Raw genomic sequence first — 23,016 nt, 5'->3', positions numbered from 1 at the left:
AACAGTAGCTTGGTGGTTGTGTGGGCAGAAGTGGGGGACGGGAAGGGGTTGCTGAGTGTAACAGCAGATGAAGTTGGCAAGAAAGGTGGGGCCTTGTGACATCCCACTCTGTGGTTTTCCTGAGCTTCAAAGTTGAGACACCACCTCACATAGCCTTCCTCAGGTCTTATCTCTGATGTACTCACCTTCTTTCTTATTCCCACCCTAGTTCTCCCCACCTCCACCCACTTGGCCAGCATCTTGGACTAGAAGACAGAGTTGCCTGTGGACCAGGATTCCTGGGCAGAAATAAGGAGATATAGGTGTCAACCATGCTCTACTGTTAAAAGCTGGAAAGAATTGGGCAAACTGCTTCCATTTCTTGGGATTCATTCTTCCCTTCTGTAAAACGACAGCTCAAATGTCCATCCAGCCCCAAGATTCTGTGGTTCCAAAGTTCCACAGTTCTCTAAGATTCTGTAATTTATCTCTAAGCTTCTATGGTTCTGATTCCAAGGACAAGCTATATAGATTAGTTCCTAAGGTCTATGAATACTGCTTTAAAATTCTATTGCAGTTGAGCCTTACAATCATATGAGCCACATGAAATTAACTTTCATATTTCCTCAGCTCCAAGGCCCTATTGATGGCAAGATGCACTATAATTTTACAATCCAAGAAAGAAGAAGAGAAATACTATCCATTAAAACATAACACAATTGCTTTCTGATCACTCAAAATTTTTATTTTATACTTATTGAAAGAAATATTTTGGACTTATTTACAAATAAGAAGGATTTTTTTTCAGTGTTTCAGTCTGGTGAGCTGTATAAAAAGAAAACATACTAGAAATTAATCAGTTAGGTTAGTCCTAAAACTTCTTTGTATTCATAGTCCAGATTTCCTGGATTGCTTTCAATTCAAATAAGATATCCTTATTTTCTCACAAGTGTTAACATTTGAAAAAGAAATGTACATATTAACATTGCTGAAACAAGATATGTACACTTGGCAAAGCAAAAACTGGAAGAAACTAATAAAGCCATTATTTTATATTTAATTTGATGTTTTGATAACACGTTTATAAATAAACAAAACATGTTGTAATGAAAAAACAGAGAACATAGAAAAATTAAGCAAAAATAAATAATAAAGATAAAAAGAAACAAGCAAAAGAAAATAACATGTAAAAAGGCTGGAAGTGAATGTAATGGAGGAGCTATAAACCTGGTGTTCACTCCATGGGTCCTAGTTCCAACATGCCTCTTGAAATGTGATCATCTCACCACCTGGAGCAGAATTTCAGAGCTTAAAAATAAATCATACTTTTGCCTTGAAACCAAAACTTCGAGTTTCAACTTCATCAGGTGTTCAACACAAGAAATGATAGTGGGTATGATATTGGAGGAAATCAGCGGAAATGGACTTCCCATGTAGCCATGGTGCCCACAGCCTTTGAGGGGACTTCTCGGGGGTGATTTTGACTCTGCATGAAGTTTTGCCCTAAACACTGGCTTTAGAGCTCAATGACTGGGCAAGCTGGGGACTTCACCATGTTTCAACGTCACATCCCAGATCATGAATCTTTCGGTTGTTGGGAAGGCAAAGCATCTGAGTTATGGAACATCACCTCCCATCTGTGATGACAGGAGGCAACCCACAATCTTCTAGGCTGTGGGGTATGGGCACAAAGTGGGCAGCGTGTGTATGTGGGGTGAGGGCAGGAGGACCACTCAGAGGCATTGGCCAGCATCAGATGCTAATGGACACATAGCAACTGAGTGAAGCACATAAGAAAAAGATGTGGTCCAGGGTGCCCTGAGGAGGTTCTAAAGAGATGAGCATCTTGTTTAGAAGCACTTTGCCATGACAGCCAGTCACTGGGTCAGACACCCAGGATTGAAGAGTGCTTGGTAAAGCCTGCATATCCAGCTAGGTGTGGTAATCCCACATCCTTCCAGCAGGAGAAGGGAACTTCCCTGTTTACGCTCACCTCCTCTCCACTGCTGAGCTGCCTCCTTCTACCAGTGGACTGGAAAGTGTGAGAGAGATCTGAGTTTACATTCCACTTCTGACAAATAGCGGCTATTGTCCTTGGTCAAATCACATTACCTTGTCGGGCCTTTGTTTGCTCATCTGTAAAATGGGAGTAATGATAATACAACCTTAAAAGGTTGCTGGGAGAAGTAAGTGATCAGCTGGAATATAATACTAATAAGGTGCTTAGCGCATAGCAAGCACCTGAATAAAGTTTAGTTATTGATATAGCATTAACACCATCTCCTTGAATGTCAGAGCTAGAAAGAGTTTTAGAATCAATATGCTTTATGCTACGTTTATTATTCCTGCTTTTGACAAATATTGATTGAAGACTTCCTAAGTGCCAGGCTTTGTCTAGATGCTGAGGAGATAGCCTGGCAGAGAAGACAGAGGAGGCTCCTGTTGGGGATGCAGACAGTAATGAACTCTTTCATTTGCCTTCAAAGTCACATCAAATTCTCCAGTTGCATGGTCCAGCGTCTGATCTATCAGGATGTCCTTGTGGGGAGGCAGGGATCATTAAGCTTCCTCAAGGAGGTGACAGCCAGACTGAGACCTTAAGAGGTTCGCTGAGCTGGGGGTGCTGAGAAGAGAAGAACAATCTAGAAACTAGAGGATCATTCTGTTCCTTTTCCTTAGCCCTTCAACTGAGATCTGCCAATTTCTGTCTTCCAAACATCTTTGGAACTAGAACACTCCCTCCATGCCCTCGTCCCCTTCCTGGACTGACTAACCTCCCTTGGATTATTTCAACAGCTTCCAAACCAGTCTGCTTGCCTGTTCCTCCTCCATGAAGCAGCCAGAGGGATCTCTGTAGAACGCAAAGCTAACCACACTCTTCCCCTACTGAACACCTTCTCTGTCTCTCCATTGCTGCAACACAAAGCCCTGATCCTTCCCACAGCCCACAAAGCCCTGCGGCATCCAGCCCTGCAGAACCGTTGATCTCTTCTCTCACATCCACCCCATCCTGTCCACTCCGCTCTACATGCAAGGCCCCACACTCACCTCCTTCCTGCTGAGCCTTTGCACCTGCTCTTCCCTATGACTGACAGATTCCCTCTTCAACAGATATCCACTCATGCCTCAGTCATGCGTAAACACCTTTGACCCTCCCTCCCCGGACCAGGTTAATCCCACCTGCTCCTGCGTCACCAGTTACAAGCACTCACTTTACTGTGAAGGTTTGTCGGCGCCAAGTCCGGCTTCCCCTACACAGACGCAGGGTCCTAGTCCTCCTGTTACCTCCTGAATCTCAGTGCCCAGCACAGAGTGCTCAGGAAATGCTGTTGCTAGAATGTTATTAAACAAATGCCCCCATTCAGACTTTTTTCTTGGATCTACATTTCTCCACCCACAAAGGGACATTATAAAACACCCTGCCAGTGTTTGATCTGTCAGTTCATCAGATTTGTCATATGAAGTCTCTAATATGCACTCAATAAATGCTATATAATATTGTTTTATTGTTTCTAGACCAGTAACAACAGGCTCCATGGAGGCAGGGGATTTCATTTTGTCAGTCTCAGCATCTTCCACATGGCAGGCACTAATTATTTATTGGACCCATGAATGAATTAATGAATGAACTATGAATGAACACATGGCTGGCTACGGGCAAATTACTCAATGTCTGTATGCTTTGGTTTGCATGTGTGTACATAATGTTTGCAGTTATAGTTGTAAATATTAAAGAAATTTATTTAAAACAAATAATATATACATACAGTGTTTTTAAAGTTAAAAGAGAACAAAGGTTCACAGTGAAAAGTAAGCCTGCACTCCTCCCTCCCCTTTCCTTCAGGTATTCAATGCATATTCTGCAAAAATAGGTCTATTATTTCCCCCAGTTTACAGATGAAGAAACAGAGGCACAGAGAGGTTTTATATCTTAGACTGAGCTGAGGGTTACCAGCCTGAAGTTCTATTTCATTCATTTCAACCTCTGCACTATTGGCACTTTACGCTGGACGGTTCTCTGTTGAGCGCGGGGGCTGTCCTGTGCATAGTAGGATGTTTAGAAGCATCCCAGACATCTACCCGCTAGATACCAGCAGGACCCGCCCCCCTAGCCCCCTCGCCCTCCCCGTACTCAGTTGTGACAACCAAAAATGTCTTCAGACATTGCCAAATGTAGGGTCGGGGTGGGATGTCAGGGCAAAATCGCAACCCCCTTGAAACCACTGATGTATATGAATATACATCAGAGCCCCTCCATTTTTTTTCTTTGTTTTGCACAAACAGTAGCACAAATGCACCTTGCTCTGGGTCTAGTTTTCTTCTCTTACACCACTCTTGGGCGATCATTCCACTTCACTGCTTATAGGCAGAGAGGAACTTCTAAATAGAGTTGTTTGGGAGGAAAAGTGGTGATCTGCCCGTCCTGGGGGTAAGCCCGCGTGCAGGCAAGGATTCCCAGGGCGGTGGGGCTGGACTCCTGGAGCTCCCCGGCGAGCCTCCAGGGAGCTCCGCGGAACCCCCCTGCTCGGTGCCGGACTGGGCGGCAGGGTCGTGGGCGTGGCCGCGTACCGGGCCCGCCCCCTCACGACGTCATGGCGCTGCGGCCACGCCCCCGCACGGGCCCTCCCCCTCCCCCGGCCGGGGCGGCTGGAAGCCGGGAGTCGCTGGGCGCGCGGGGCTGCCTCGCAGCGCCTCGGCACGGTAGGTGGCCCTGGGGCGGCGCGGGGGGCCTGGGCTGCGGGCGCGGGCTCGGGGCGCCTGCGAGCCGGCCTCGGGCGCTCGGGAGCCCTCCGTCCTCGCGGCTTCTTCCGGGCCCGGCGCGGCTGCTCGGGCTCCGGGCTGGGAGCTGAGAGCCGGGAGGCAGGGGCGCGGGCGGGCGGTGGGAGGATCTGCACCCGCCCGGCGCCCCGAGCGCTTTTCGCGGGGTGCGGCACAGACCGGATCCCTGTTGCCGCGCGTGCCGCTTCGTACCCTGCGCCCGAGAGACGCTCACCGTCTGCATGTGTTCGTGGTGGTGGCGGCGGGGGGGCGCGGCGTGTCACTGCCTTCGGAGTCCCCAGCCCCGCTCAGGCACGCGGGGTCCCGCAGGCGGGCGCTGGGGCGCGTGGAAGTTAACTTACAGCCACCGTGGAGCTGCCAGGCGTGTCAGAAGTGGAGTGGGGGCGGAAACGCTGGCTGGGGTGGTGGGCGCCGACAGCATGGGCTGGGGAGAGCCCTGGTGAACTTGGAGGTCACCGCGAGGAGAGGGGCGACATTTGACCAGAGAATACCCCCCATACACACCCCTCCGGCAGCCTGCCCTTCTCAGTGTGAGCTGGCGGGAGGAGCTGGGACTGGAAGTGGCAGTAAGTGAAGGGGGCTATGGTTACCGAGGCTGGGCACGCCTAACCTGGCAAAGCCATTACTATTATATGGGACAGAGGTCGGGGTCTGGCTTTCCCACTCAACGGCCTCCTCCCTCTGGAGGGAGGGCGGGAACCATCCGTTTCAGTGCAATAGTTAGAAGGCACTATACCTATCACTTTGCCTCCTTCTCCTTTACAGATGGGGAAACTGAGGCTCAGAGAGGTCACGCGCTCATGGCCCTAGGACCTACAGCCAGGCTGTGGCAGAACTGAATCTCACCCATAGACCTCTTGACTTCATGTCCTATAGGGATATTGGGAATGGGGGACTGGCGAACTCCTACTCATCCTTCAGCAACTTCTGAAGGCAGCCCTCCTCCTGGAAGCCTTCTTTGGCATTCTCCATCATTGTTGGCTGCTTCCTGTTTTGAACCGCACGGAGGTAACTGGCCCTTTCCTCACTTGCCAACCTCCTTGCATGTCTGTCTCTGGACTGGGCTGGGGACACCTTTCCCCATCCCCCATCTTGTACTCCTTTCTAGCAGAGTGGTCTTATAGGCCAGATTTCTGGATTTGGACAGATCTGGGTGTGACTCACTCTTATTTAGGTCACTGATGCGGCCTGGGCGAATCATTTATGCCCTCCCCTGCAGCCTCAGTTTCCATGACTGTAAAATTGGGTTTGTTGCATCGTTCTAAAGGAATTGTGTCATTTTGAACCATTTTACCTCCATTGAACCCCAACTGTACTGTTATTTGCTTAATAGATATCTCTGTATCACTTTATTTTTAAAAATCCCATATACATTTTCTATAACAGCCTTATTGAGGTACAATACACATACCATACAATACACCCTTTTAAAGTATACAATTCAGTGGTTTTTTAGGATATTCACAGTTTGCAATTTTCACCACTATCTAATTTTAGAACATTTTAGTCATCCTAAAAGGAAACCCTGTAACCATTAACAGTCACTCCACAATCCCTCCTTCCCCCATTCCCAGGCAACTGCTGATCTGCTCTCTGTCTCTATGAATTTGCCCATGCTGGACATTTCATATAAATGGAATTGTACACTTTGTTACCTTTTATGACAGGTGCTTTCACTTAGAATAATGTTTCTAAGGTTCATTTCATTGTAGCATATGTCAGTACTTCATTTACTTTTTTGTTTTTGTTTTTGTTTTTGTTTTAAGTACTTTACTTTTTATGGCTAAGTAATATTCTATTGTGTGGATATACCACATTCTATTTATACATTTGTCAGTTGTTGGACATTTGGGTTGTTTCCACTTTTTGGCTGTTATGAACAATGCTGCTATGAACATTCATGTACAAGTCTTTTTATGGAAATATGTTTTCAGTGCACTCGGGTATATCCTTAGGAGTGGAATTCCTGGGTCATATGGTATCTTTAGGTTTAACCTTTGAGGAACTGCCAGACTGTTTCCCAAAGCAGCTGCACTGTTTCACTCCCACCAGCAGTGTGTGAGTTCCAATAATCCTAAATAAATTTAGTCTCCTCTTAAGCAGTCATAATCCTTGAAATCACTGGCTTTGATGTTTTAGTTATAAATTATTTTCTAATGCACATTAAATTAAGTGCCTCATTGGCAGAGTGAGGTGTGCCCCATGTGTCGCCATGAACGTCTCTGGGAAAATTAGTTAAGGAAAGAGATCAATCCTGTAGAGTGGTTAACCAAGGTATGTGTGCCCTTGTGTTTCTCTTAGGAACAGTGATAAATACTCGCTGCCACAAGGGGAGGCAGTGAGGGACCCAGGGGCTCACAACACACACCCAGAGACCTGACACAGTATTAGGGGACTGGTGGGGGGGGTGAAGGAAAGACAGAAACTGCCCCCTTTACAGCTAAGGCTCCTTGGAGGATAGGGACATCCTTTGTAGTTTTCGTAGACTGTAACCCAAAGGGAAGGCTCTTCCCTTGGCCATGAAATTGAATTGGTCATGCCCATGCCCCACCTTGAGCCCCCATGCTCACTCTGAAGGTGCCCTCCCTCCCCCTGAGGCCACAGGAGTGGGCCACATGTGGGGCCACAGTGAGCCACTGCTTATTTCAAAAGGTGCCACTCACAGGCGTGGCGAGCAATCCCTGCTTACACATGCCCCTCTGTGAGCACCCAGACACACAGACTTCCCCCACTCTTCTCTTGGGTGTCTCCCCCACACCTGGAACCTCCACCTCTTCCCTCATGCTCTTTGCCTTCCATGAGGTGAGGCTGTTCCAGAAGAGCAGGTCAGAATGCAGTGTTTTCACAGAGGAATGAAATTACTTGAAGGTAGTCGGTTCTCCTGAGGTTAAAACTCTAGTCTGCTGGTTCGAGAACTTAAGCCAGATTCATCTGTACATCGCAGATTCCCAGCAACCAGCCTCAGTTCACCTGGGAAGCTGCTGTTTGGGAGGGGCGTTGAGGCCATGCCTGCCAGTCTCTGCATCAGCCCCTCTTGCTTTTACTCTTTTCTGTATACCGGCTTTCCCTTGTCCTTTTGGAATCCAGATTCCTGTGCATCAAAAAAGCAGCCTCGGGAAATGGAGATGGGGTGAGGAGGCTCCCTAGGCAATGGACTGCCCCTCTCTGGGCCTCAGTGTGCCCTTCTAGGGAATGGGCACAGACTGGTCAGAACTCACATGTGGTTAGCATCTTGGGATTGGTAAGGCTGTCAATGCATTATTGATGTGACTTTGCAGATGAATTTATAGTGTGAGCAGTAGGTCAGATATGGCTTCACAGCCTGGGGTTGGTGACCGGTATGTGCCTTTTTGAAAGTTTGAGTATGGGTGGGTGGCTTTGATTTGCCATGTGGCATCGTGGAAGCTTCTGTGGGTAGCAGTAGCTCCTGGCTTCCCCACTTGCTGTGCCATGTATTCCTAGTGCCTCCAAGGCAAAGCTCCTTGCTCTCTGCAGACACACACCACTGCCCTGTCTGGGGCTGCTGCAGGGAAGGTTTGGGATGCCTGCCCCCTGCCATGCCCTTTCTCAGATCTCCCCTACCCTGGGCTGCAGCCTGAGGAGGATTTGTGGGAATGATTCATTCAAAGCAGCCAGAGAGCTGGGCCAAGCCCCAGAAATTGCAGGGGAGGACCGCAGAGGGCAGTGCTTGGTGCCCTGGGGAGCGTCTGGGGCTGCTGGTGTGTCAGGGAGCTACCTCTTATCCTGTGTGTTCAGATAATGGGCAGCTGGTTGTCTGCCAAGTGAATTCTTGCATCATCCAGACTTTTGACCCAGGTCTCTGTGGCCAGAAAGCAGGCAGGTGGCCAGAAAGCAGGCAGGGTGGTGGCGTGCCAGGGGACTTGGGCCAGCGTTAGACTCCGGCTGCTCCACTTAGGAGCTGTGTGTCTGGGGCCACTGACTACTTTCCCTATGCTTTGGTTTTCTCATCTGCAGAATAGAGGTACAAGTGGGGCCCACCTCCTGGTCTTGTGGGATGGGAGGGGATGGCAGTAAAGTACTTACCCTGGTACCAGGCAGAAGCTGAGGCCTTGGGTGAGACAGGCTCTGTGAAATCCTCAGCATGCCCCTTATGATCCTCAGCTTCCCCATCCGTCAAAAGTCCTTATACATTTGACCCTTGAAGAGCAGGGGTTTGAACTGTGTGGGTCCATTTACGTGCAGATTTTTTTCACTAAATATATTGGAAATTGTTCTTGAAATTTCTTTTCTGTAGCTTACTCTTTCCCCCCCCTTCTAGCTTGCTTTATTGTAAGAATACAGTATTAATACATATAACATACAAAATATGTGTTAATTGTTCATGTTATTGGTAAGACTTCTGGTCAACAGTAGCCTCTTAGTAGTTAAGTGTTTGGGGAGTCAAAAGTTATATGTGGATTTTCCACTGCAGGGGAGGGGGAAGTCAGTGCCCATAACCCTGATGTTGTTCAGGGGTCAACTGTAATTATAAGTACAGCTGAAAGTTCCAGGCACTTTGTTTCCTTTAACTCATGTAATTCTCCTAACATTCCTATGAGATGAACATGCTGAGGCACAGAGCGGTGAAGCAGTTTGCACAAGGTCACCCCTGGGAGAGATAGGATTTGGTTTTTTTGTTTGTTTTTGTGAGTTTTTTTCTTTTTCTCCCCCCACCCCCTTTTTTTTTTGTGGTTGGCTGGAACCCTTGACCTTGTTGTTACAACACTTCACTCTAACAACTTAGCTAACCACCAGCCCCGGGAGAGACAGGATTTGAATCTAAATCTGTAAGATCTACAGTCTTAATTTACATCCTTAACCCATCTCAGTACCCCATCTTAAGGCCCAGCGATAGAAGACACACAATATGTCAGTTGTTATAAATATTATGAATAAATGTTCATCCATTCCCCATCCCTCTGTCCACACCCCTTCCTCGATGGACAGACAAGTAGGGCTCTTGGCTTTTGAAGTGTGTATTCCCACCCGCCCCTCCCAGTTCCCTCCACTTCTCCCACGCCCCACACTCTCATGGGCAGTGCGCAAGAGCTTGGAGGCATCCACGTCCCAACTCTCCCTCCAAATCACTGTGTGACATTGGGCAAGGCGCTTCCTCTCTCTGAGCCTCAGTTTCCCTACCTGTTAAATGGGTGGGTTCAGTCTACAGCATGGTTTTGTTTAGCTCTCATGCTATGTGATTCTTTTTTAAAACTGAGCCAACATTCAAACATTTCCAGAGGAAAATTCCAATTTCTCACTTTTCTTGGAAACTCAGGAGCTCAGGACAAACCAGAGTGGCCTGAAGCTGCCCCTTAGATAGCCTGTGTTCTCCAGGTCACTGTAGTCCCCACACTCCCCATTATTACATGTGTGACCTGTCCGGTCCCAGACCCCTTTGGCCTGCTGCAGATCTTCAGTGCTCTAAGGACGCCTCAGGCCTGCCTTATGTCACACAGTTCCGTTGATTTAAAAACAAGTTATTTTTTAACCACTGGTTTTGATGTTCTCGAGGAGCCCTTCCAGTTCTGCTTTTCTAGGACATCAGGCTGTTTGAGGCCTCCTGATACCTTGTCTGCCATTATAAGCCCTCAGAGCTTTTAACACGTATAGAGTTTGTTCTCATTCCACATTCTCTGGGTGAGGAGCCCCTATCTCTGAGCCCAGAGTCCCACCCCACCTGGTTTAGGTCCCCACCTAACCCACAGTGAGATATTTGGGGCCAGCTGAGATTTCTCTGCTGTGAGTACTGGTTAGTGTGTGTCTGTGATTCCAATACATCTGCACCACCTGCATGGCTGCCAGGACACCATCTACTGTCCCTTCCCCGCCCTCACAAGATAGTGGGTATGTGTTTGTCATTGGCCACCTCATTTCCTAGAAACTGAGGCTTGGAAATAGTTGAGTTGCTTTCCCGAGGTTATATATGCCAGATGTGACAGCACTGGGATTTGAGCCCTATCTGCCCAACTCCAGAGGTTGCCTGCAAGTGTCATGTATTCATCCCATCTGTACGGATAGCTCCTGAGTGACGCCTGCCACTAGTGTGTACGTTCATTGCAATGGCCCCAGCACCTGGCACTGGGCCTGGACATACTAGGCACTCAACAAATACTTGTTGAATAAGGACAAATGGCAGGTTCTCAAATGCTGAGATAGATATGCTAGATAGATGCTGGGATGTAGGAGTTAAGAAGAAACAAAGTCTCGGTTTACCTGGAGTTTACATTCTGGTGGAGGCATGAGGCAAGAAAGAGAGTCAACCACAAATCTGACCAGAGATGTTGACCTAGGAAATTGAGTGCCTGATGCCTCTTAAACCTTAACGTGTACATGAACTCCTCGGTGAAATTGTTAAACTGAAGATTCTGACCAGCAGGTATGGGGTAGGGCCATACTAGCTGACAGGGGATTCTGATGCTGCTTTTCTAAAGATCACGTTGGGAATAGTGAGGGCCTAGACAAGAAGTTGGCAGATTACAGCCCATTGCCCAAATCCAGCCCAGTACCTGTTTTTGTAAATAAAGTTTTATTGAAACACAACCATGCTTATTGATTGACATTTTGTCTATGGCTGCTTTCATGTTCCAGCAGCAGATTTGAATAATTACCATAGAGACCATAGGTCCTATGAAGCTGAAAATATTTGTCTGGCCTTTTATGGAAAAAGTCTTCCAACCCCTATTCTAATCATCTCTTGGGTCCCTTCAAGTTATAAAATTTTGTGGTTTGCTAAGTGTTAGATGGTGATAAAAATAATGATGGCGGTTAATATTTGAGTGCTTGCTGGGTACTTAGCTCTTTGCGTGTATTTTTCTTAGCTCTATCATAGGTAGTACTATTGCCCCATTTCATAGGTGAGGAAACTGAGGCTTCTAGAGGACTTGATCACTGGCTGAAGTCTGCGGACCAGTGAGTGGGTGAGGCTGATCTGAGCCAAGTTGTCTGATTCATGTTGGACAGGAGCTACTGCCTGGAACTTTTCCACAGAACACAGAGATGGTTTTGTTTTGATTTTGGTCTATCCGAGGGCATTCATGTGCCTTCATTTCTTTATTCTTCCATTCTGCCATTTAGTCGACAAATATCTGTGCAGCCCGTGCTGGGAGTTTGGGGACCATGCTGGGTCATGAGAAGGTGTGAGGCCTAGGACGGGGTCCCAGCCCTGCACATTCCAATGGGGGAGGCAGCAAGGCCACACCAAAGACCACACAGGGTGCTGAGCACATTGGGGGATCCTGGTACAGGATGGGAGGCAATCAGGGAAGGCTTCCTGGAGGAGGGGTGCAAATTGTGCCAGCAGGAGTTAGCTGGGTAGAGGAGGGCAGGAAAGGTTTTTGGGGGGAGGTAACTACAGGTGCAAAAGTGTGGCTTGGTAGGTTTGGTAGAGTGTGTGTTGGGGGCAGGGGAGCAGATGGTGTTAAAATTGGAGGCCAGCAGGAGTTCAGTTGCAACAGAGCCTCAAGGGCCATGCAGGAGAACCTGGGTTTTGTCCTGGAGGCTGCTGTTGCCTAGTATGGGGTGTTAAATCACAGAACATGCAGTGTTCAATCACAGAATGAGAGAGTTTTCTCCATCCTCTGATGACTTCCAGGAGAAAGTCTCTATAAGGGTGCTAATTTGGTGTCTTTAATGTTTCTCCCCAGACTCCTCTGTTTTAACAACGAGCAGGGCCCTGCAGGGCTCCTGGGATCCTTGAGCAGGCGGCAGCCTCCAGCGAGGAGGCACAGCGTTGCGAGGAGGCACAGCATTGCTTCCTTTGTGTTTATTTTGGCAGTGACTTTTTAATTAGGGCATGTTTTTCATTTAAGCTGGTAGATGATAGTTTCCTTTGAAAACATACTTTAAAAATATTGAATGCATTTAACAAAAATATGTAAGAGTTAAGGGAGTTCTGGATGTAGTCAACATTGGGAAAGTGGTCCTCAGCAGGTAGGAATTTGGGAAACTCCTGTGACAGGTGGTAGGGGGCTTGAACGGGGCCAGGCCAGCAGTGACCCCACTCTTAATGTCCCATTCCTTCCCTGGAGCTTCGACGGAGGGATGCAGACAGCTCCATTAGCCAAGCTGTGGGCACAGCGATGTGGCTACAGATTCACGCTGTGGGAGCTCAGGTTCCTGTTCCAGGCTGTGCCTGCTTCCCATCTTGCTCTTGCTCAGTGTTTCTGACTTGGTCTGTATTTTTGTTTCTCCCTGACTCTCTTTTTCTCTCTCCTACCTCTGTCTCCCCTTGGTTCTGTCTCCCCCATCTCTGTCTCTTTTGCTGTCTGTCTGCTCCCTGATCTCTGTCTCTGCCTGTCTCTGTCTCTCCCCACCTGTCTCCCCCGTCTGTCTCCCCATCCCTGTCTCTCTTGGTGTCTGTCTGCTCCCTGATCTCTGTGTCCTCCTGTCTCTGTCTCTCCCCATCTCTGTCTCTCTTGGTGTCTGTCTGCTCCCTAATCTCTGTGTCCACCTATCTCTGTCTCCCCATCTCTGTCTCTCCCCACCTGTCTCCCCCGTCTCTGTCTCTCCCCATCTCTGCGTGTGGTCTCCGTCTTCTTCCGTCCCTCCCGCACTACTTCCCCTTCTCTCCGTGCCCACCCCCATGCTCGCGCACCGCACAAGCAGAGAGCCCTTTTATCTCTCATTAGGGACTCTCTGTCCCACTTCCTTTGGCTTCTAAGTGACATCCTGCTGCAGAACCATCCGGACTCTCGCAGAGCTCTGGGGACCGGCCAGGCACCCTGGAGGCGTGGGAGAAGGGTGGAGTGGCCGCTTCCACCCCCCAGGGCCCGCCCCACCGGGCCGGGCCGTGGAGGAAGAGGAAGCCTGAGTTGGCAGCGAGAGGGCGGAATGCCGGTTTTGGTTTGATTTGGTTTGGGGCGCTTAGCATGGCTGTCAGCAGTGGGGGAAGGGGAGTATCTGTTACCCTGCCTCTGAGGCCTCCCGGTGCCTGCACGCAGTCGGTGCTTTTGCCCCTCAGTCTGCCACCAAGAGCCACCACGGCTGCGTGTTCGCTGCTGTGCTCGAGCGCACAGTAGGCCAGCAGTGCATATTTTGCTGGCTAAGAGTTTGGGGGAGAAAAGCAAGATTGGAAATTGGGTTCATATCTTCCACGGATGGGGAAACTGAGGCCCAAACAGTCGAGGTGACTTGCTTAGGATCACAGAGACAGTTTTGGAGTAAAGAATGGGCTCTCAATCTCCCATCCTCTGGAAGCTGTGCAGGGAGAGTGTTTAGCTGGTGGGTGCTCTGATGTCGTGAAAGCACCCTCCTGGGAGACAGGAGATTCCGGTTAGAGGCTTGGCTGGTCTCTACCTACCACTCAGGTGAGGACATGGCACAGTCCTGAGGACTGCAGAGGTCAGTCAGGTCTGTGGGTCAGAGGTCACTGACCTCAGAGCACATGGAGTGCTTGTTCAACATGGATTGCTGCACTCTGCTCCCAGAATTCCCCATGGGGCCAGAGGATTTGCATTTCTAATAAGTTCCCAAATGCTGCTGCTGCTGGTCGGGAACCCACTTTGAGATCTGCTGCAGTAGAAGTTAAGCATGTGGGCTCTAAAACCAGACAGTGCAGCTTCAAGATCCTGCTCTGCCACGTACCTGCTGTGAGATCTCAGGCAAGGACTTTAACCTCTCTGTGCCTTGGCTTCCTCATCTGTAAATGGGGTGATAGCAACATCATCCTCATTGATTAGTTGTGAGGATTAAATGGGCCAATACTTTTAACATGTGTAGAATGGTGCCTGGGCGTTGGGTAAGCACTGTATGCTGTTCTTACTATTATTGTTATCTTATTGCCATTACTATTTACCTAACCCCCCTCCATAGGCTGTTCTGCTCACAGCAAATTCTTTGCCATTCTCCAGATTTCCAGGGTCCTTTCACACCTCTAAGCCTCTGCTCAAGGTGTTCCCTCTACCTGGGACACTTCCTCCAATCACTGCACCTGTTAAAATGCTGCTCATCCTTTTAGGCTCAGCTGAAATTCTTGCCTGATCCTCACTACCACACCCCCACCCCAGCAGGAATCCATGGCTCCTTCCTCTCACTTCCTTTATTTATTCCTCTTATTGATTCCTCTAATCAAGCTCTTATTTCATTCTGCTGATTGTCAGGTTACTTGGTGTTAGTCTCCTGCGCTGGCCTACAGGCTCCTACAGATCTGACTTCTTGGGGCTTCACTGGCACAAATAAGGTCCCCCAGGAATGTTACCCCCAAAGTCCAGCCTTGATGAGTTTCCAGAAAGGTAGCCCTGTAGGTGGCAGACGTCAGAGAAGGTTTCCTAGGCATATGGGGTGAAGCTGATTGGGGAAGTGGGATTTCCTTAATTAGTACACAGCCCCAGGTTGAAATCTAGGTTTTGCCAGTTAGTGTGGCGTGGCCGTTGGAAATTTTCTTAAATTTTTGGTGAAATTTAAAGAAAATTTTAAGAAAAAATTTAAAATTTTTCTTAATTTATTTTATTTTATTTATTTATTTATTGCATCTTTATTTTAAAAGGATACTGTCATCACTTACATCACTGGGTTTTTGCGAGGACTCGGGGTTTCATTTATGCATCAAATATTAAGCACCTTCTTTGTGCCAGGCTCTGTGCTGGGCACCAGAGATCCAGCAGTGAGCAAGACACTGTCCATGCCCTTAGGGAGCTGACATTTTAGGTGAAAAGATGGACAAAGGAGAAGTACACAAATGGTAGTGTCATTGTCCCGGGAAGATGCTCTGGGAAGGAGGTGGTCCATGGGGAAACGCTCTGTGCATGGTCTTGCAAATAGGAGGCCCTCAGCAATTGGTAGGTATGGTGATTACTATTATTATTATTTTACTATAATTATTAGGGAGAAGAGTCAAAAAGGGATGGGGATCAAAAAGAGAAGAGTCAAAAAGAAGACATAATATCAGTAATAGTACAGGGACAAGAAAGCATTTGGTGCCAAAGTCATAATATTCATGGCCAGTGTTTACTGATATCCTAGTGTGTGACAGCTACTCTACTAAGGACTTCCTAAGTACAATTTATCTCACCTTCCAGGGAAGTGTTGTTATTATTCCCATTTTACAGATGAAGGAAATGGGGCCCAGGGGAATTGGACCAGTTGTCTGGGGAAGTGGAGGAGTGGGTTTCAAATGCACATTCTTACCCCTCTAGCTGGGGGGCTTAGGGCTCCCACAGGTGAGTGATGGGCCGTGAGACTGGGTGGGGTGGGGCAGGTGGGGAGGACTGAAGCCTCAGGGGCTGGGGAGCATGTCCTGCTGGAGTCCCTTGGGTGGTCTCAGGATGCACAGGGTGGGGAAGTTCATGGAATATTCTCTCATGATCCAGAAAAACCAGTGGCATGAAGCCCCTCCAAGAGCAGGTGGGAAAGAATGGTTCCTCCCCGGCTCCGCTTCTGGTTGGGTCAGCTGGTGGGTGGCATATTCCTGACAGAACAGGGGTTGTGGCAGGAAGTGATGGGCACAGCACGACCCGTGGCTGGGAGCCACATTTTGGAGGTGTAGGACGCTGGCTGTGTGTTCCTTCTTTGTAAGGAGACAATGGCTTGCTGTTGCCTTTTTCCCAGTTCTGCTCTCTGGAACCCTCTCCACTTGGGACTGGGGACAAGGAGAGCCCAGGAGGAGGGGTAATGAAGACTCCAGGTACTTGTATCTGTCTCCAGCCAGCCAGCTCTCAGATTCCTATGGCTTGCCAGTTCCTGAGCAAAGAGGTGTGTTGACCCAAAAAGAAACTGAGGACAAATACATATAACAAAGATTTATTTAGCCAATGTGATGATTGCAACCAGGGAGACACATAGATCAGGTAGCCCTGAAAATGTACTCCCCAGTTATCAGGCGCCTTGGGGAGTATCTTTATCCTTTTGGGTGTGATGCCATTGAAACATCACTGTGACCATGAGGCAGACATCGAGAGGAAGCCTGAAGTGGTAGAAAGATGGCAGCTCTCGAATCAGACACACTTGAGTCAGAACTCCAGCTGTCTTGGCCATGAGCTGTGAGACCTTGAGCCAGATCCGTTTCCTCTCTAGTCCTCAGTTTCCTCACCTGTAAAACATATCATGGGTTGCTGTGAGGATTACAGATGGTAGTTATGTGTGGCCTGATGCATGGAGGTGCTCAGTAATTCACAGCAACAAGGGTTTTTTTTTGTTGTTGTTCTTCACCCATTTTACAGATGAGGAAACTGAGACTCAGATAATTAAGGGACTATTTCCGTGGCGTATTGCTTCCTGGCAATGACCAGGCAAGTCTGCAGGTGGAAATAACTTTCTGACAAGGTCCCAGGCCCACTCAGCTCCCCAAATCATTTGGAAAAGTCTGTTCACTCACTTTGAATCAGCCCCGAGAAGACTGAATCATCTAAGAACATGCCCCCACTCCCTCCCGGTTTTTTTTTTTTTTTAAGTGTTCTTGTTCTGAGCAGCTCTTGAAGCCTTTGAAATTCATTCCTTTCTTCCTGCTTCTAGGAGTAAGTGTGAAGGAGGAGATTCTCCTGGATTGTTCGCGAAGGCGGCAGAGGGGCAGGTTAATGGATTTCCAGTACGTGCTACCTCAGAACTGGGGCCAACAAATTATGCAGTTTAAACGCCCACGTAATTCTCACCTCCTGTCTCTGATAATATGCCCCAAATATCCCTGGGATGAAAGCATAGTGCTTCTGGGATGAACCACAAGAAAATGTTTAGGCCGGCTCTGGGAACATGACATCCAGCAAGTATTTATGACTTGCTTTGTTCTGGTTCAAGCCTTCCCACCTTTTGGCCCTTGGCCATTGCCACAACAAAGAAGTGGGAGGTCCACCACCGTGGGGGTGGGGAAGGGGGAAGTATGTCAGAGACTTTCTAAGCAAAAAACTTCAGATAACCTTCTGACCTTTTGGTATAGACACCCCAGAGTCCACTTTCTATGTGGAAATTTAAATCCACGTCTTTGGGACAGAAGCGAGAGTGGTTGGCTGACCCCAGTCATCACCCCAAGTCTTCAGATAAGACTGTGGAAATAAATTTTTCTTAGTTTTGTCAAAATATATTAAAAGAAAAGGTCATGCTGGGGGCTAGAAGAAGACTGTTTAGTGGTAAGCATGCTGAGGTCAAAAACAGCCTACTAGGGCCAGCCTGTGGCTCACTTGGGAGAGTGTGGTGCTGATAACACCAAGGCCAAGGGTTCGGATCCCTATATAGGGATGGCCGGTTAGCTCACTTGGGAGAGTGTGGTGCTGACAACACCAAGTTAAGGGTTAAGATCCCTTACCAGTCATCTTTTTAAAAAAAGAAGAGTCTATTGGGGGCTGGCTGATTAGCTCATTTGGTTAGGGTGCATGCTGATTAATACCAAGGTCACCTGTTGGGATCCCTGTACTGGCCAGCCACCAAAACAACAACAACAAAACTATGTAGCCTTATCACTCAGGCTGTGAGTGATAGCTTCCTAATTCAAAATAACTTAAGGAGGAAAAGAAAGAAATCTCTTAGCTCAGGTAAATGGAAAGTCAAAGACACATTGCCTTCAGGTACAGCTGTATCCAGGTGTGCCAGTGTGTCAGGACACTGTCTCTGCTCTGTCTCTCAGAGGGGCTTTCTTCTGTAGTGGCTTCATTCTCAGGCATGTTCTTCCCAATAACAGCTCCAGGCAAACATCCTGCAAGCTTGGCTGTCTTGCCTAGAAGAGAGCCATTTCCCCAGCAATTCTTGCAAATCCTGGGATTGATTCATATGTACCCACCGGGAGTCTTCTGCCCATCCATGAACATCTGTGCCCTCTCACCATCCAGGCCTCAGTCATTGCCCCTAGACATGGGGTCAGCCCCACTCTGGTCACAAGGACTGATCTCAGAAGACTGGAGTATGTTTTCTGGGCAGGTGGGTTGACAGATGCCCATGCCAGTGGTGGGGCAGAAATGAAAGGCACAGGCAGGATTTCTTCTCTGGAGGAGAAAGTGGAAGCAGGAACTGCCATTAATCAAGCATTTGCCCTGCTCCAATATGGTATTAAGTCCTTTATGTGTATTTAGCTACTCTCCCATTTCACAGATGAGACAAATGAGGCTCAGAGAGGTTGAGTGATTAGCCTAAGGTCACAAAGCTAATAGGTGGGGAATTCAAACTCAGGTCTGTTTTCCTGCAAAACCCATTCTCTTTCCATCATTCCCTGATATCTGAGGAAACATTGATCAGTGAGGTGACCTCAAAAAATAAAATATGAGAGCCTGTGGGTGTGCCAGTTTCTGTGTTAAGTGTGGGAATTGTTGACCTAAGAAACTGAGGCCAAATATGTATAACAAGGATTTATTGAGCCAATATAAACAATTGCAACCAGGGAGACACATAGATGAAGTAGCTCTAAAATGTGTTCCGGAATGGGCAAGCAGGGCTTACCATTTTATAATCACAAGAAAGGAGAGAAATCAAAGGGGATTCTAATCTTTATGGCTTTCTGGCACCATTATGGCTGCTTCTAAGTAGAATGGTCGTATGGTAACATTTTTTCAGGATGGGTGGACGTGACTGCTGGCTTGTCCCAAATCTCCCAAGGCACTATAATTTGGCTGACCTGGTCAGAGCAGATTTTTTGTTACCAGAATACAACAAAAGAAAAAGAAAATAAGAGTGCTGGGCGCCTTAGCCCATGAGCACCTACAGCATTCCATTCACAGGTCAATGTTTGTTCAGGGATGGATACATGACCCCATTTAGGTCAATTCGAGTCAACTGGAGACTTTTGCAGGATCCTACAGGGAGGCAAAGCAAGGAGGGTATAGGGCTGGAGGGGTGGGGCCATCTCTGGTCACTACGTGTAGAGCCTGCCTGAGAATGAAGCCAACCCCGGAAGGCAGAGCCAAGAGATGGTGACATAAATCCCTGATGTTAGTCGGGCCCCTAGATCCAGCCATGCATGAAGCCATCACGACCCCTGGATGTGTGTAATGGAGGGACAAAACAGCAGTCACTGTAGAGAAAGGTGAGGGGTAGGCACAGGGGACTGTGAGATATAGGGGTGCTTAATCTAGTCTAGTGTTCAGGGAAGGCTTCCGGGAGAAGGGATGTTTGGCTGGGGTGATAATAAGCTGCCCAAGATAGGAGGGAGGGTATGTAGATACTATTGGCTGGGACTTTTGATGAACGGATAAACTCAGCTTCCATGGAATTAAGCAAAAAAGTAAATTTATTGGCTCATGTAACTAAAACACCCAGGGGTAGTGATGGCTTCAGGTATGGCTGGATCTAGGGGCCTGACTAACATCAGGGATTACGTCACCATCTCTTGGCTCTGCCTTCCGGGGTTGGTTTCATTCTCAGGTAGGCTCTACACATGGTGACCAGAGATGGCCTCACCCCTCCAGCCCTATACCCTTCTTGCTTTGCCTCCCTGTAGGATCCTGCAAAAGTCTCCAGTTGACTCGAATTGACCTAAATGGGGTCATGTATCCATCCCTGAACAAACACTGACCTGTGAATGGAATGCTGTGATTGGCCAGGCCTGGGTCACGTGTCTAATCCTAGAGTCCATAGTGGACTGAGAATGAGGATATGGAAATCGGGGACACATGGCACCCGTGGGACTGATGGAAGGCCCATTTGGCTGGAGTTCAGGAGTCTGATCATGAGGCCCCTGTGAGCCATGCGAAGAAGTGTATCCTCAAGATAGTGGGAAGCCTCGGAAACGTAATGAAAGCAGGAGTGACATGCCCACCGTGGGAAGGCGGGTAGGGGTGTGAGCAGGATGACCGGGTAGGAGACAATGTGGGCTTGCACCTCGTGGTGGTGATGAGGGAAGTGGCTGGATCCCAGAGAGAGGTGGGGTGAGTGTAGCCAGGATGAGATGTGCTGTTGATTGGAACAGAGGCCGACAGAGGGGAAGGGGTCACGGTGATCCTGGGTTTCTGGCTTGTTCTAAATGGAGAAGCCTAGAAAGGGACCAAGCTTGGGAGATCACATCGTGAGTGCAGGTTTGTGTTGAGTTTGAGATGCTGTCAATGGACTGAGTGACTGAGAAGCGGGGGCTTGGGTGTTTTATGGTTGCATGGTGAGAGGGGCAGGTCAGGATCCTGTGGCCTCGGGAGAAGGGTTGCAGAGTGGGAACTCTATGCAATAGATATTTATTGAGCATCAACTGAGCTGGGCTCAATGAACAGAGCATTCAAGGACCCCAGCCAATGAATGTAGAATGCAGTAAGTCAGATATTATATGATGTGTTAGAAGGTGGTAAGTGCTGGGGAAAAAAGAAAAATCATGCAGAGTAGCGGGGGCTGGAGTGCTGCATTGGTGGGGACAGATTGCAATGTTCAGTGGGTGATGAGAAGGCCTTGAAAAGCCAAATGGATGTTTGGGGCAAGAGCATCCAGGCAGCAGGGACAGCTGGGGCTCAGGCCCCGAGGAGGGAGTGTGCTTGTATGTTTGAGGAACAGTGAGGGGGTCGGCGTGGCTGGAGGAGAGAGCGCGAGGTGGGAGGCAGATGGGGGATGTGGGCAGAAAGGTAAGAGGTGGGGCTGAGCCTGTAGGGGATACAAGGACTGGCTTTTTCTGATGAAGTGGGAGCCATGGGGAGGAATCGGAGCAGAGGAGGACCATGACCTGACTTCTGTTTTCATAAGGTCACTCTGGCTGCTCACTGAAAATCAACTGAGGATACAAGGGCAGAATTTGGGAGGCCAGTGAGGTGTTGTGCAGCCAGAGATGAGGGTGGCTCGGACCATTACCAAGTGTGGGCACCTGGAACACAAACGCCCGACAGCACGGGTGTTGGGAAGTGTTGGATTCTGGCTGTGTTTTAAAGGTAAAGTCAACAGGATTTGGTGCTGGGTTGGATGGGGGTGGGAGAGAAAGAGAAGAATCGATGCTGCCTTCAAGGTTTTTCGCATGAGCATAAAAGATGGAGCTGCCACCAAGTGCAAGTGGACTATGTCGGGGGAAAGACCAGGCTGCACATCCAAGTGGAGGTGAGGAGACAGTTGACACCTGAGTGGTGTCAAGGGGACAGATTTGGGCTGGAGATGACAGTCCAGGAGTTATCAGGCTGGTGGGGGCCTCTAAGGGTGCCCACCTCTACTGGATGGGAGGGAGGGGAGATGGCAGCAGAGACAAGTGGCAGAGTCTGAAATTCCTGACACCTGTGCCAGAATGGCTGGGTTTGGCCCAGCATAAGGAAAAACCCTGTAAACGATCTTGCGCCTCAGGGTGGCAGCGAGGGAGGAAGACAAGCAGACATCAGCTCCTTGGCATCTGATCAAAAGCCACGCCAGCCTGGCTGCTCATTTATTGAGTGTGGGTCTGGGGTTGGCTGTGGCAGGAGCTGGGGTGTGGGTGGCACAATCGGAGGCTAAGGCTCAATTCACCTTTATGTTCCTGGCGCCGGGCATCAAGCCTGGCCCAGGGAGAGCGTCAACTAGCAAGTGTTGATCGAGTGAATGAATGGGGCTGTGTGTTCCTCGGGAGCAGCCAGGAGGGGTGTGTGGGTGGCAGAGGGTCATGGCCAGCAACACCATTCCTCAGCGTTTGAACAAGTGTGATTCTGTAAAATTATTTTTATTGAAGTCTAACATATGTGGAAAAGTACACATATCATAAGTGTACAGCTCGATGTGTATTCAGAAGGGAATGTGTCTATGTGACCAGCACCCAGCTTAAGAGAATGTTCCAGCACCCCTCCCCACCCCCACCAAGGGTAACCACCATCCTGACATCAGAGATTCATTCTGCCTGCTTTTGTACTTTGTATACATTGAAACATGCATTATGTTCTCTCTTGTGTTGACTTTTTTTCACTCAGCATAGTGTCCATTATTGTGTGAGGTTCTAGCTTGTTCTTTCTCCTGACTGTTTAGTATATATTTATTTATTTGTATTTACTTATTTATCCATTCTATTGTTAATAGGTGTTTGGGCAGTTTTCAGTTGCGGGCTGTTACCAGTAGTGCTGCTGGGAACATTTTGATAATGTGCCCCTTGGTGAACAGTTGGATGCATTTCTGATGGATGTGTACTTGGCAGTGGAATTGCTGAGTTGTGGAGAAGGTGCATGTTCAGCGTTCATTTCAGTTACGCCAAAGAGTTTTCCAAAGGGATGGTGCCAGGAGACCCTCCCACCAGCAGAGCATGAAAGTTCTGGTTGCATTGCATTCTTGCCAACACTTGGGATTATCTTTTTGTTTTTTTAAAAGCTATTCAGGTGTACATTAGTTCCCTCTTATCCACAGTTTTGCTTTCTGTGGTTTTAGTTACCCATAGTCAACTGCAGTCCAAAAATATTAAATGGAAAATTCGAGAAATAAACAATTTAT

General features: G+C 48.4%; 1 protein-coding gene across 2 annotated transcripts in view; it reads left to right on the top strand.

Annotated features, from left to right (window-relative positions):
• Positions 1-4,598: 4,598 nt before the first annotated feature.
• Positions 4,599-23,016, top strand: part of TPST2 (tyrosylprotein sulfotransferase 2) — a 59,981-nt gene continuing 41,563 nt past the window's right edge. Inside the window, exon 1 of one of the 2 annotated variants that reach the window (XM_063086995.1) lies at positions 4,599-4,680. The gene's annotated coding sequence lies outside the window, so the exon portion shown is untranslated. The remainder of the gene's footprint in view (positions 4,681-23,016) is intronic. The other variant, XM_063086994.1, reaches the window with a different exon arrangement.

Source organism: Cynocephalus volans, chromosome 2 (genome assembly GCF_027409185.1).
Source record: "Cynocephalus volans isolate mCynVol1 chromosome 2, mCynVol1.pri, whole genome shotgun sequence".
Taxonomy (NCBI): Eukaryota; Metazoa; Chordata; class Mammalia; order Dermoptera; family Cynocephalidae; genus Cynocephalus; species Cynocephalus volans.
This window is presented reverse-complemented; position numbering and strand designations above follow the sequence as displayed.